Here is a 13,809-nt window from a genome sequence, read left to right on the forward strand (position 1 = left end):
TGCAGATTTTGGCCTCAAATTCCAAAAGCTAGACTACAGCCATGGAAACTACTCTACATGAAAGAATGTTAGGGGCTGCTGCTGCTCTTCTGCATATGTATGTACAACAGGCCCATGTCTATGCTGCTGCTCATCAACCTCGGCCAACAAGGAGAAGGGTGTTTAGACTCCATTTAACTTTCCATGGTCTGTATGAGGTGGAAATTGTAGAGTGCTACATGATGAAATGAGACACACTACAAGAACTCTACAACAGCTGTCGTCCTCAACTGAGAGCAAGGGCAAACTGAGGGAAACTGATACCTGTGGAGACTATGTGGGTAGGTTAGAATTTTAGCTACAGGAATTTTCCAGAAACTAGCAGGGGGCATGTTGGGGGTGTCACAGGCATCAGCATCCAAGACCTACATCAATTCCATCATTGCATTCAGTTCCTGAATGCTATGCTACAGCATGCCAGTGAATACATGCATTTCCTCATACCCAGAGGACAGAGCTACAGCTGTGAAGGATTTCTACCCTGTAGCACACTTCCTGAAATCTTGGGGGTCATAGAGTGCACACACATTGAGATCAAAGGACCACCTAGGAAACAGGGAAGGGTCTACATAAACAGAAAGAGCATCCATTCCATTAACTACCAGGTCATCTGTAATGTGAAGGGAATCATCCTGAATGTGTGTACTGGCAACCCTGGTAGTTACCATGACTCCTATATCTGGCACACATCTCAGTTCTAACAGATGTTTTCCAGGTGGCATATCCTACAAGGTCACTTATTGGGGGATGCAGGGGATGCACTTGAACGATGGCTGATGATGCCCATCAGAAATGCTCACACACCCACAGAAGAATGTTATGAGGCTTGCACTCAAACAAGAAATATCATATCATGTGTTTGGGTTGCTGAAGTTGCGGTTCTGGTGCCTAAATACATCAGGGGGCCCTGCAGTACAATCCCTGTACTTGTACTGAAATTTTCACTGTCTGTGCCATCCTTCACAATATTATCCTGAAAAAACACCTTCAGCAGGAACAGTAAGGGGAGGGGGCACACATTCCACTACAACTGTCAAGTTCACCATAGCCACTGGCTGGTGAAGACTCAGAAAGAGGAACCCCCAGCCTCTGTGGGAGTAGATAACGTAGACATGCACATTATGCTCTCACCTGACTAAGATGCAATGGATAGCAAACATGCTGGCCACCTAAGGGATACAACTTTCATCCTGTGCACATACATACAGTAAAATTGGTGCCAGGCAATGCTCACAAACTTTACTTACCCATGCAATGACTGCGTACTGCTAGTGTCACATAGAGTTAGCCCCAAAATAAAACAGTTGTAACTGCAGGACTATCAAGGTAAGTGCTGAAACTGGAACAGGAAAATAAATGGGTAAGAACACAAATGAATGGCAGATCCTTGCATACTGTTACTTGCAAATGTACCTAAGTAGAAGGTGTGTGATTGTTACAGCAATAACATTAATATGTGACAAGACTGGCTTATGTCAATAGATGTCTGCTCTTTATCAACTAATAGGCCTCATGCATCAAAGATACACACACAATACAAAAACCTGTACGAAAGCAGTATAATTTTCAAAATAGCATTACTGACACATATATACTAAGTACTCAGTCAGTTAGACACTCTTTGCATCAGAACAAATACACAGGTATCCCTGAATCTAAAAGATAGAAACAAGGAGATAGAGCAGTTATCATTATTTGCACAGGGTGTTGTTTGAAGGGCAGAAGGCCAAGGCTGGCACAAATGGTAGTATGTGCATGTGATTGAGAAAAACAAGGCATAAATAAAATTAATTATCAAATGGCCAATGAGACAAAATGAGCTGCAAGCCTCACAAATCACTTATGTACCTGTTATGTGTGTGTGTCTGTAAGGGCACTCAAAATGAAATGTGTGTGTGACCGTCTGCAAGAACACAGCCACGCTCTGTGCTAGCTCTACATCCTGGCAAGTCAGGCAGGTGTGAACCATGTATGATAGAGGAAACAGTTCATCATTATTGCTGCTGACTGCGAGAACTGCACTGTCACATCCATGCACATGGTCAGATGTGCTGGTGCTACATAAATGCGACTGATGTCTGTTGGACAATTTCTCCTCACAGCTATACCCAGGACCACAACCCAGTGGCCTACTCTGTCTGGGTGTGGACACCTCAAACCCTGATGAGCAGTGGAAGTAGTGGCACTACGGGAGCAAGATCAGACCCAGCCATGTTGGATTAAAGCAAATGATGCTGGTGACCTACATCCACGTGGATGCTCTTCCCCTCCCAGCAGATGTTCCATCACAGACACTGCACGTTCCATCATGTCATTCATCCAATCCATTGAACTGGCCACACAAGCAGTGGCAGACAAATATGTCTTAGGCAAGGTTCAAATGGAAAATTCACCACCATAACAGGAACAGGCAAAAACTGAGGGTAATGCTACTCAATGCTAGAAGTCTAAATCTCAAAATGCACTCACTCGAGGCACTCCTTAAAATGGAGAACATCAATATCTGTGCAGTGACTGAGACCTGGTTCAAGCCTCTACAGAGCACCCCTGCATTACCAGGCTATAACTCATACCATACTTTTCAGCCATCTAACCTGGACTAGAACACCAAAGGAGGAGGTGTGTCCATATTCATTAGGGATATCCACACCTCCAGGCTAGTTGCGCAGCATAATGCATCCGAGGTTATGCAAGTGCAGCTAACTCTGAGCAAAACTGCAATCCAAATTGTAGATTGCTACAGATCCACCACCATGCCCCAGGATTCCTACTCCTCTTTTCATGATATACTGGAAAATATTAGGGTTCAACCAAACACCCTAATAATGGATGATTTCAACTACCCCACCATTAACTGGGAAAACTACTCATGTACCAACTCCTTACCTCAACTCTTTCTGGAATTCATAAAATCCAATGCCCTGGATCAACTTATCCACACCCCCACCAGGGGTAACAATAAGCTAGACCTAGTCATTACCAACATGAATGACCGGTGTTCCACACCTGAAGTCAACTTCTCGTTGGTCGATCCAACCATAAGCTAATCACCCTAGATATCCACATCCCAACCCCACCCACCATTAAGGAAACTACAGTAAACAATTTCTCCAAAGCCAACTTCATGCTTCTTAAGGCAGAAGTTGCAAACTTCATGACACCCATGCAGATGGACAAAACAGTTACAACTGCTAAATCCTACACAAATGCACTCTATAAGCACTTACACGAGTGCATGGATCATGCTATCCCAAACAGAACCAAAATGCTATCCTCCAAAAAAAGGAAGCCAATGTGGTGCGCCCCTGCCATAAACAAACTCTACAACAGAAGGAAGAAACTGTTGCAAAAGAGAGTAAAATCCCATGAGTGGAGGAGCTCCTTGGTCAGCCTCAGTAAGAAGCTGAGATCCCTTATAAGATCCTCCAAAGCTAGCTATGAAAACAAAATCACCACTGATTCTAAGGGCACCCACAAAGCATTCTATAGCTATGTCAAGAATCTCAATGGCAACACTCAGATCTGCTCTGAGTTACAACACAGCGGCATGAAAATGACAGAACCAACTGATATTGCCAACATCCTGGCAGATAGGTTCAGTGATAACTTTACCCCCCCTCTCATCCCCTAAAGGGCCCATATCTATACAGGAAGAATGCAAAGTCCCTATAATCACATCTATGCAGGTAAAAAACACTCTCTAAAACCAAAAACACAGCATCCATGAGGCCGGACAACATCCCAGGCTGCGTTTTACACAAACTTCAGAACGAACTTGCTCCCCACCTAAGCACCATGTTCAATCATAGTCTCACATCAGGCTTTGTGCCCACTGAATGGCACACAGCAACAGTTATCCCACTTCACAAAGGGGGGAGCCACCACTGATCCTGGGAACTATCGCCCTATTAGCCTGATGAGCCTGGTCTGCAAGGCCATAGAACGTATCATCATGGAACTCATAAACAAAGACATTGGTAACCTCCATAGTCTGGACCCCACCCAGTTCAGGTTTGTGCAAGGTAGCTCATGCATTCTGTACCTGATCGACTTCTTTGAGGCAGTCACCAAAGCCATAGATGAGGGTAAGGTGGTTCACACAGCCAATCTTGACCTCACCAAGGCTTTCAACACCATCCCCCATTCTGGAATTATAGTTAAACTCACTAAACTAGGTATAAACCCCAACGTCACAAGATGGGTTGCCAACTGGCTTACTGACAGAACCCACACTGGAGAAGTTGCAGACTTGAAATCTGACTTCAAACCAGTGACAAGTGGAGTACTACAGGGTTCAGTCCTGGGACCTCTCCTGTTTGGTATCTACTTCTCTGAAGTACAGGCTAACACAGAAGGCCTCTGGCTAATGAAGTTCGCAGATGACTACAAACTAGGAGCCATAGTCAAGTCCCCAAAATTTGTGGACATCCTACAGAAGGGCCTCACTGAGACAGATGTCTGGTGTCAGAGGCATGGCCTCAAGCTCAGTGCCAAAAAGTGCATTGTCATCCTCTTTAGTAAAAACTCTGTACCCATGAACTCTACCACATAAACGGCAGTATACTTAATGCCGAATGTGGGATAAGAGACCTTGGGACCCAGGTGGACAGTAGTCTCTCCTTTAATAATCACATTGCCAAAGTAGTCAGGAAATCCTTCCATGTGGTACACCTCATCACAAAAGGGTTCTCATCCAGGAAAAAAGAGCACTCATTAGACCCATTATAGAGTACAACGCCCCTTTTGGAATGTACCTCACAAGACATCTGCAGCAGCTGGAAAGGCCACAGAAGTACCTCACAAAGAGGATTACTGGCCTCAAACAGATGCCCTACACTGACTGTCTCAAAAAACTCCAGCTTTACTCTGTTGCATATCACGTACTCTGAGGAGATCTCTGCCTAACATATAAAGCTATGTTAAACCCAAAGCTGTTGGACATGCTACACCTAAAGAAATCCCAATTCCTCCAAGGTACATGCTCTAGGGGCCTAAACCTTGTTAACACAATAAACAGGACATGCTGGAGGGATAGCTTCTTGTCCCAGAGACTTTCTATACTCTGGAACAAGCTACCCATCTATGTCAAGCAAAGTTCCTCATTAGCACTCTTCAAGAAAAATCTTGATGAGTGGATGGGAAATAGGAAATACACCCTGGGGATCACTTCTGTGGCTGTGCTTAACAAGGGCACAGGAAATTAACTTTTTTGGGTGGCGTAAGCCAGGGAATCTTGTTGGCAAGGGTTACTTAGGCCCTTGGGCCGATAGCCTAGTACCTATCAATGAACCTATGAACCTATGTCAGCCTGTTCAAAAAATACAGACCAGCAGACTGTGGCAAGCAGAATAATTTTAATGTAGTGCAAAAAGCACATAACAAAGGGAATGTTAAACAGACCGGTTTCGGCTTAAATAAAAGTAGCCTTCTTCAGTGCATTCATATAACAAATGACTCATCCCCATTCTCTTAAAAAGTCAACAGTTGAGGCTTAATTAATACAATTAGTATTTAAAAGTGCTCATTCAATCCAGGAGAAAATAAAGCCCCCAATTTAATAATCCATTTCTTCTCCATATTGTTAATGGTCTGACGCCATCCAAACTTGTTAGATCTATTACCCCGATCCGATCAATAATAATGAAATAACAGGATGCATTGCTATGTACAACAGTATGTTTATAAAGAGCATTGGTAATTCTCTGATGCCTAATGTCACTAAAATGCTCTGCAATCCTAAATTTGACCGAACGTGAAGTCTGGCCAATATAAAACGCAGAGCAACTGCACGTGGCCAGATAAATAACTCAATCAGTTTGGCAAATGGCAAAAAAAGAAATACTATAGACTTTGTTGGTGTTTTTGCTGCTAAAATCTTTAGTCTTGCAGATCCCAGGACAATATACACAATGACCACAGGGGAAACAACCAACCAAATGGTCCCCTAGTAAATAGATTGGACTAGTGGAATATCCCAGCTATGTCCTCATTTATAGTGACTTAAAATAGAGCTCAAGTTCCTACCCTTCCTATAAGAGAACTGGTATCTATTGTTCAGAATTCTAGATAGTCTGTTATCTGCCAAGAGAATATTCCAATGTCTCTGAACACTATTAGTTAAAACAGCAGTGTCCCTACCATAAGTAGTTACAAAGCGAACAACTGGTTCTTGTTCATGAGGCTTAATTTTGTATTCCAGGAGAGAATCCCTATGAATAGAATCCACAGTATTCTTAGCATGTAGCATATGTCCCAATTTATAACCCCTTTTCAAAAGCCGGGAAGTAAGGTCATCCCTATATATATCATGTGAAGCTTCCTTAGAACAAATACGTTTCATTCTCATATATTGAGACTTTGGAATATTCGTACATATGTGATGAAGGTGGTAGCTGGTTGCATGGAGAAAGGAATTGTACTAAGGGTATTTATGGTAAACTTCAGAGCTCAAGGTTTTATCCATTTGCCTGGTGACTAATACATCCAAAAATGTAATACAGTCCTTACTGTAGTTCACCGTGAATTGTGAATCCACTTGTTTTTATTCAAATAGTTAACAAAATCTTGAAGATACTCAGAACCCGATCTCCACACCAACCAGCAGTCATCCAAATACCTCCAACATATGTCCATGTCCTCCAAAAATATGTTATGAGAACTATTGTAGATGATCTGCTCTTCAATATATGCCATAAATAGATTGGCGTATACAGGGGCAAAAGAAGCCCCCGTAGCCGTACCCTGAATTTGAAGATAGCATGCATCACAATATAAGAATACATTTTTGTTAAGGACATGTTCGGCTAATCCTAACAGTAGCGTATTAAATCCAGGGGATTATAGACCAGATCTAGAAAGCCAATATTCCAAATCATCGATACCTGCCCAATGAGGAATATTAGTATAAAGGGCAGTTATGTCAAGGGTGCAAAGTAACCATCTCAGTTCTAGCTGTGACTCGCAGATTATCTGAAGAAATTCAGTTGTGTCCTGTATACAGGCATGTACCCGCTTCAAGAGGGGTTTAAGATATTTTATTAAAAATTGAGACAATGGTTCTTTAATGAGCCTCTTCCTGATACAATAGGTCTACCAGGAGGATTCCATGGGTCTTTATGTATTTTAGGGAGAAAATAGATGTATTGAGAGAGGGGGTCTGGCACAGATAAATGATGGAACATATGGTTTGAAATAATACCCTCATCTTTGGCTAAAGAAAGAAACTCATCAATCTGTTTCTTAAAGGACGGGGTCGGATTGAGGGGCAAGCACGTATAATAACGTCCATCCGAATGTTGCCTCAAAGCTTCGGAATTATATTGAGACCAGTCTTGTACTACAACTGCCCCATCTTTATCAGCAGACAATATAACCAATCTATGGTTATCAACCAATTCTCCATGCCACCAGCTACCATCATCCTCACATATGTAGGAATATTCCAGTCTCAATATATGAGAATGAAATGTATTTGTTCTAAGGAAGCTTCACATGATATATATAGGGATGACCTTACCTCCCAGCTTTTGAAAAGGGGTTATAAATTGGGATATATACTACATGCTAATAATACTGTGGATTCAATTCATAGGGATTTTCTCCTTGAATACAAAATTAAGCCTCATGAACAAGAATCAGTTGTTCGCTTTGTAACTACTTATGGTAGGAACACTGCTGTTTTAACTAATAGTGTTCAACAACATTGGAATATTTTTTTGGCAGATAACAGACTATCTGGAATTCTGAACATGAGATGCCATTTCTGTTATAGGAAAGGTAGGAACTTGGGCTCTATTTTGAGTTTCTATAAATGAGGACATAGCCGGGATATTCCACTAGTCCAATCTAGGGGACCATTTGGTTGGCTGTTTCCCCTGTGGTCATTGTATATATTGTTCTAGGATCTGCAAGACTAAAGATTTTAGCAGCTAAAACACCAGCGAAGTCTATAGCATTTCTTTTTTTGCCATTTGTCAAACTGATTGGGTCATTTATCTGGCCATGCAGAGTTGCTCTGCATTTTCTATTGGCCAGACTTCACGTCCGTTCAAATTTAGGATTGCAGAGCATTTTAGTTACATTAGGCATCAGAGAATTACCAATGCTCTTTAAAAGCATACTGCTGTACATAGCAATGCGTCCTTTTATTTCACTATTATCGATCGGATCAGGGATAATAGATCTAACAAGTTGGATGGTGTCAGACCCTTAACAATATGGAAAAGAAATGGCTTTATTTTCTCCTGGATTGAATGAACACCTTTAGATACTAATTGTATTAATTAAGCCTCAACTGTTGACTTTTTAAGAGAATGAAGATGAGTCATTTGTTATATGAATGCACTGAAGAAGGCTACTTTAATTTAAGCCAAAACCGGTCTGCTTAACATTCTCTTTGTTATGTGCTTTTTAGCACTACATTAAAATTATTCTGCTTGCCACAGTCTGTTGGTCTGTATTTTTTGAACTGATTCATTTTGGGACCTTGCAGTTGCCGTACAGGCAGGGACTGCCTTACCTATGTCAGCCTGTGCCACATCTATAACCCTATGCATGTCCTCGGAGGACCTAGTGGAAAATGCCTGTGCCTCCATGACAACCCTAAACATACATTGAGTGGCATGTAATGACACACCAGGATCAGGAGGAGGGTGAACAGCACCCCTAACAACCTTCCTGTGTGGCACTTCACCCACACTTTGGCTATGGGCAGAGTCATTTAGCAGTGAATCCACATCCTGATCAAGTGTATCACCCTCTACCTGTCCAATATCTGAGGGCTCAATGGAATAGGTATGTGTAGGCATACTGACTGTGTATGGCAGAAATCCATGGGAATGGCTGAATGTCAACCTCAGGATTAGGTTCAAACTCTGCATCCCTGGACTGAGCCTCTGTTTGGCCACCATCATCATCATCAGACCCTACCAATACTCTGAAATCAGGTGGTAAGAGTTCTACACTTCCACTATCAAGATCAGCTGTGATAATAAGCAACAAACACAGGAACAAAATTACTACTACACTAAATATTAAAACAATTTATGAGCATATATGATAAAATAACACTGGTCCCACTATTGCACATATAGATAAATGCATATATCTGAAAAATGGTCATCAATAAGCAAAAAAGCATTTACTTACCATGTGCAGATGACTGCACACTTTGTAGGGAGGATGGTCTTGGAAGAAATGATGTAAGGGAAGAATGTCAATTAACCATCATAATGGGAATAACACGGGGTGACAGTGAATACAGAATTACCTATATGTCCGGAAAGAATAGTTTTAACTCAAACTTGGCTGACATCTACTGCCCATGTGTAATGAACAACTGTGTCATGTAAGTCTATTAACTTATCAATGGGTAAAGAAAAAAAATAACCAGGAAGTATTACTCAAATTACATACTCTACTATACATGCAAATCTAAAATTTGCCTTATGTAAGCTTACCTGGAAGCTACTCCTGGGACACAGTTGTCCACCCAGATACATCAGCACAGACATCAAGCACATGTTGGTGTGCAGTTTCCACTGAGCTCTCTGGATCTCTGACAGTGGACTGGAACTCTTCATTTGGGGTCAGTGGAGGCTTGGTAGCAACCCCCCCCCCATAGCTAGCTGCTGTTGGGCAACTGCAGCTGCTCTTCCCCGGGCTTATTAAATCATATCAATGGACTGATGACACACCTGAAATATCAGGATGACTACACATTTTCATGAGAAAAGCACTTGAAACACACTTTTGTTCTTGCAGCACATAAATGATAGGTGGCCCCCCAAAAAACAACAAACAAATGAAGGCTTGTACAAACCAAGAAATACCACATAATTAAATTGGTCTATATGCTTTCAACACAGTTATCAGAATGTCTACCGATTTACAACAGAAAAGTCAAGTTATGATTGCCAGTCACCTCTCACTGTGCCCACTACTCCCCTGGGGGTGGCCCTGGGCTATCCTAGAAGCATAACACCTGCGTAAGTGACACATACATTACCATTTATCTCCAATAACATAGAAATATTGTAAAATACAATTTTAAGAACAATAATTGTGATGAAAGTTAATAACCTGTCTATCTGAGAAATGTAAATGCCCGATAAAACTGTCTATGCCAACAGTGAAGTATAACAAGTGCATACAGATAAAAGTTCAATTTCCTCCTGGATATATAAATTGATTTGTAGCATGTTACAAAATCTAGAATGTAACTGAATAATACAAGCATACCTTAGCAAAATTCGAAGTCTTCACTACAGATAAATTACCTTCAAATGATACACAAGTATCCTCACCTTCAACTTTCCTAGCTACACAGTTACCTTTTCATAGTGTAGATTCAGGCTTCTGAGCACTGTGAAGATGCAAATGAGGAGTGAACTCATTAGAATCGTTGAATACAAAACTTTTGACTTCATGTAGCTGGTGTAAGCATAGTCTAGGCTCTAAACACTGTTAGTTGCTAATAGCTTGCAACTATGTATGATTAGTGGGAGAGAGAAGAAAGACACAACAACAATTCACACTACCTTCCCTGGAGTGGGTGTGTCACCCATGATGCACTTAGAGAGTGTAGAAGTAACATTAGCAATCTTATAAATGGAAATAAATAGCACACTTTTATCATTTTGCTTCAATAGTAAACAAACTCTCCTGCCTGTGCTGATAAATGCTTTTCACTTGCATGTACTTTTTATCATACTGTTAAAGGAGAATTATACAAAATGCACAACAGTATGCATGTCTGAGATTACAGCAGAAATAAGGGAAGACTTAACACAATAAAAGAGGACAGAGATGTATTTGTGCAAAGATATTCATAAATAGTTCTGTGATCACACATGGCACTAAATATGTACACCACACATGTACAACCTACTGAGGATGTACAAGTGTATGTTCTGTTAATACTGTAAAGGAAATGGAAATTGCTTGTAGGACATGATTTGCTTTCCTGCTGCAAATTTCTGTCTGTGGCAAGGAGAGATATCACACTCTTACTGTGCTTTGTAGTTTCATTAGTATGATAGTTCAAATCCAGAGCTGTGTAAAATTCTTTAATATGTTAAAATGTTTTTTTTTTGTTTGTTTTTCCAAATCCAGAGTGGTGCAAAATGTTTTAATGTGCTAAAATGTTTTTCTTTATTTCTTTTTATTTTTTTAATATTAATATGTGCATGGTGTGTGGCTTAGCACACACACACACACACACACACACACACACACACACACACACACACACACACACACACACACACACACACACAGTGAAATGTGTAAGTATTTAAAATAAGAAGTGGATAGTTATGATTCTTTCCTAATTCCTTCCTGCAAATTCTTATATTGCTTCCCTTTCGCTCTTCTCCCTTCTTGACCCACATTTTACCACTTTCCCATCTACCCATTTTTACACCTTTAATCCGGTCAAAAAACAGAATCACACACCATACGTATGATAGAAATGTCCCCAAATAAGGCCTTCACTTTCTCTCATCTGTTTTTGTACAGAGTTCAAGTCTTTTAGCAAAAACTGGTGAATTTGTTTCTATTGCCATACTAGTCTAGTTACCTCCATGCAATGCTGCTTAAATTCACTACACTCGAGTAAAACAGTAGACTAAAGCCAGTACTATGAAATGTTTACTCTGACAGTTATTTAGACTGCTGAATGTAGAAAATGCAAATCACTATGTGGAGTGTTGATATAAATTACTTGACTGATGTTTATTTTTATATAGTACTTTACTGTAGTCATTGCTTCTCAAATTTGCAGGAATTATCACATTTACTTATGCAATACCATCCTGACACCATGTGTAAACAAAATGAATGAAGCTGGATTTGAATCCTGTGTAATTTGTGCTGTGATCATGAGCTCACTCCTCTTATACATGCTGCCAAAGGGAAAGCTAGGCAGTATTTGTATGTTTTACACTCGGTACTATCCACAGTGCTGATGGCCACATCTCATTGCTTAGGATGTTTGCACGAAGGAAAGCAAACCAATCGAAAGATTACTATTTTCCCATTTAAGCAGAGAACAGTGTTTGCTTATCAGTTAACTCTGTGCAAATGGGAAAGGCAATAGCAACAGTTTTTAATGTCATAAAAGTTCTGACAAAACATTTCTAATATAAACTACTGTATGAACACAGTAGTATCTGTCAGTTATTTCAGCCAAGCATATATGCATTACTAATTCTCATGTTCAAAGTTTTATTCACCATTTGCGCAAACTAGTTTCTAAGTAGTGCACTAAGCATAGAGGTATTTGGCATGAATTGTTATGCTTATTGCCCAGTTGATACTCATCCCATCGAAAGGCATTTAAAATCACAACCAAACGTGTTATTGACTGAACATATATTTTCTCATACTCATGCATGCCCTGTCCCAATGCACTTTTTTAAATGGGATATGGCAGTAATAGGTCTAATGCCAACTACATTACATAAATAAATACCACGGCTGCATTGGTATATTAGCTAGACTTTTATACTGACAATAGATATCGTGACTGCTTTATGCATGTCTTACTGTGGACATCAATTCATCACAATATGAACATGTACATCAACACTTACATCCATGCTGTTCACAAAATATGTGTGTGTGTGTGTGTGTGTGTGTGTGTGTGTGTGTGTGTGTGTGTGTGTGTGTGTGTGTGTGTGTGTGTGTGCATGTGCGTGTGTGTGTGTATGTGTGTGTGTGTGTGTGTGTGTGTGTGTGTGTGTGTGTGTGTGTGTGTGTATGTGTGTGTGTGTGCACACATGCATAGTTAGAAGAGTATAAATCTGTGTCTTACAGTCAGCAATGAAGTCTCATGGACAACAAAATGTTTTACAGTCATACATGACTACATAGCCACTTCATGCAGGCCTCACAACATCTTCTTCTCAAGACACACTGATTATGTTATCTGCTATAAAGTGTTCTGCAACAGGGAAAAGTCAGACCTGTGGTGTGGTGCTTGTTTTAAATACTCTGACCTGCAGATAGCAGATAGTAGGTAGGGGTTGTAATCTCACTGCAGTCAACTTGTATTTGTGTGTTTGTTTTCAGTTAGCTGTCATTATAGAGATAATTTTAGAGCAGTGTGTGTGAGACAATCCTTTTAACATCATCTTTTCAACACACACTGATGATTTTAGTAAAATAGAAGAAGTAGATCAACACCACGAAGGATATAACGAACTTTATTTCACATAAAATTCACAGGAATAAGCGCTTTCGCGTGCTTCCAATGCACGCTTCTTCAGATGAGTTTAAAATCTTGGTAGAAGCATACACTTTATATATCAAAAAACATAATTACTTAATGAGTTAATTGGTTCAATTACTTAGATATATTAACTGCTTCATTTAAAGCTACAATCCACAATATCGCAATACAACGCTAAAACAACTTACAGAACATTTTAAAAAGTGAAAAAGAAGAAAAATCATCATATTTATTCTATCAGCACTATGCCCATTGATATTTAATAAAACTTTTACACTGTGCAGCTGTCAATTCATGAGAAAACTGTGGATATAGTGAAAATACATCTAATAGTTCATATTTCGCTAGCCATGTACTGAGAACTAACCGGAGTCATCACTAGCTTGCCAATAATCAAATGAACGTGGGATGATATGATGATTTTATCTGCTGTAAAGTGTTCTGCAGCAGTGTAAAAGTCTGACTTGTGGTGTGGCACTTGCATTAAATATTGTGTTCAGTAGATAAGTAAATAGGCATTCTAATCTCACTACAGTCTA

The sequence above is a fragment of the Protopterus annectens genome, chromosome 2.part0 (genome assembly GCF_019279795.1).
Source record: "Protopterus annectens isolate FY-2018-M chromosome 2.part0, PAN1.0, whole genome shotgun sequence".
NCBI lineage: Eukaryota > Metazoa > Chordata > Ceratodontiformes > Protopteridae > Protopterus > Protopterus annectens.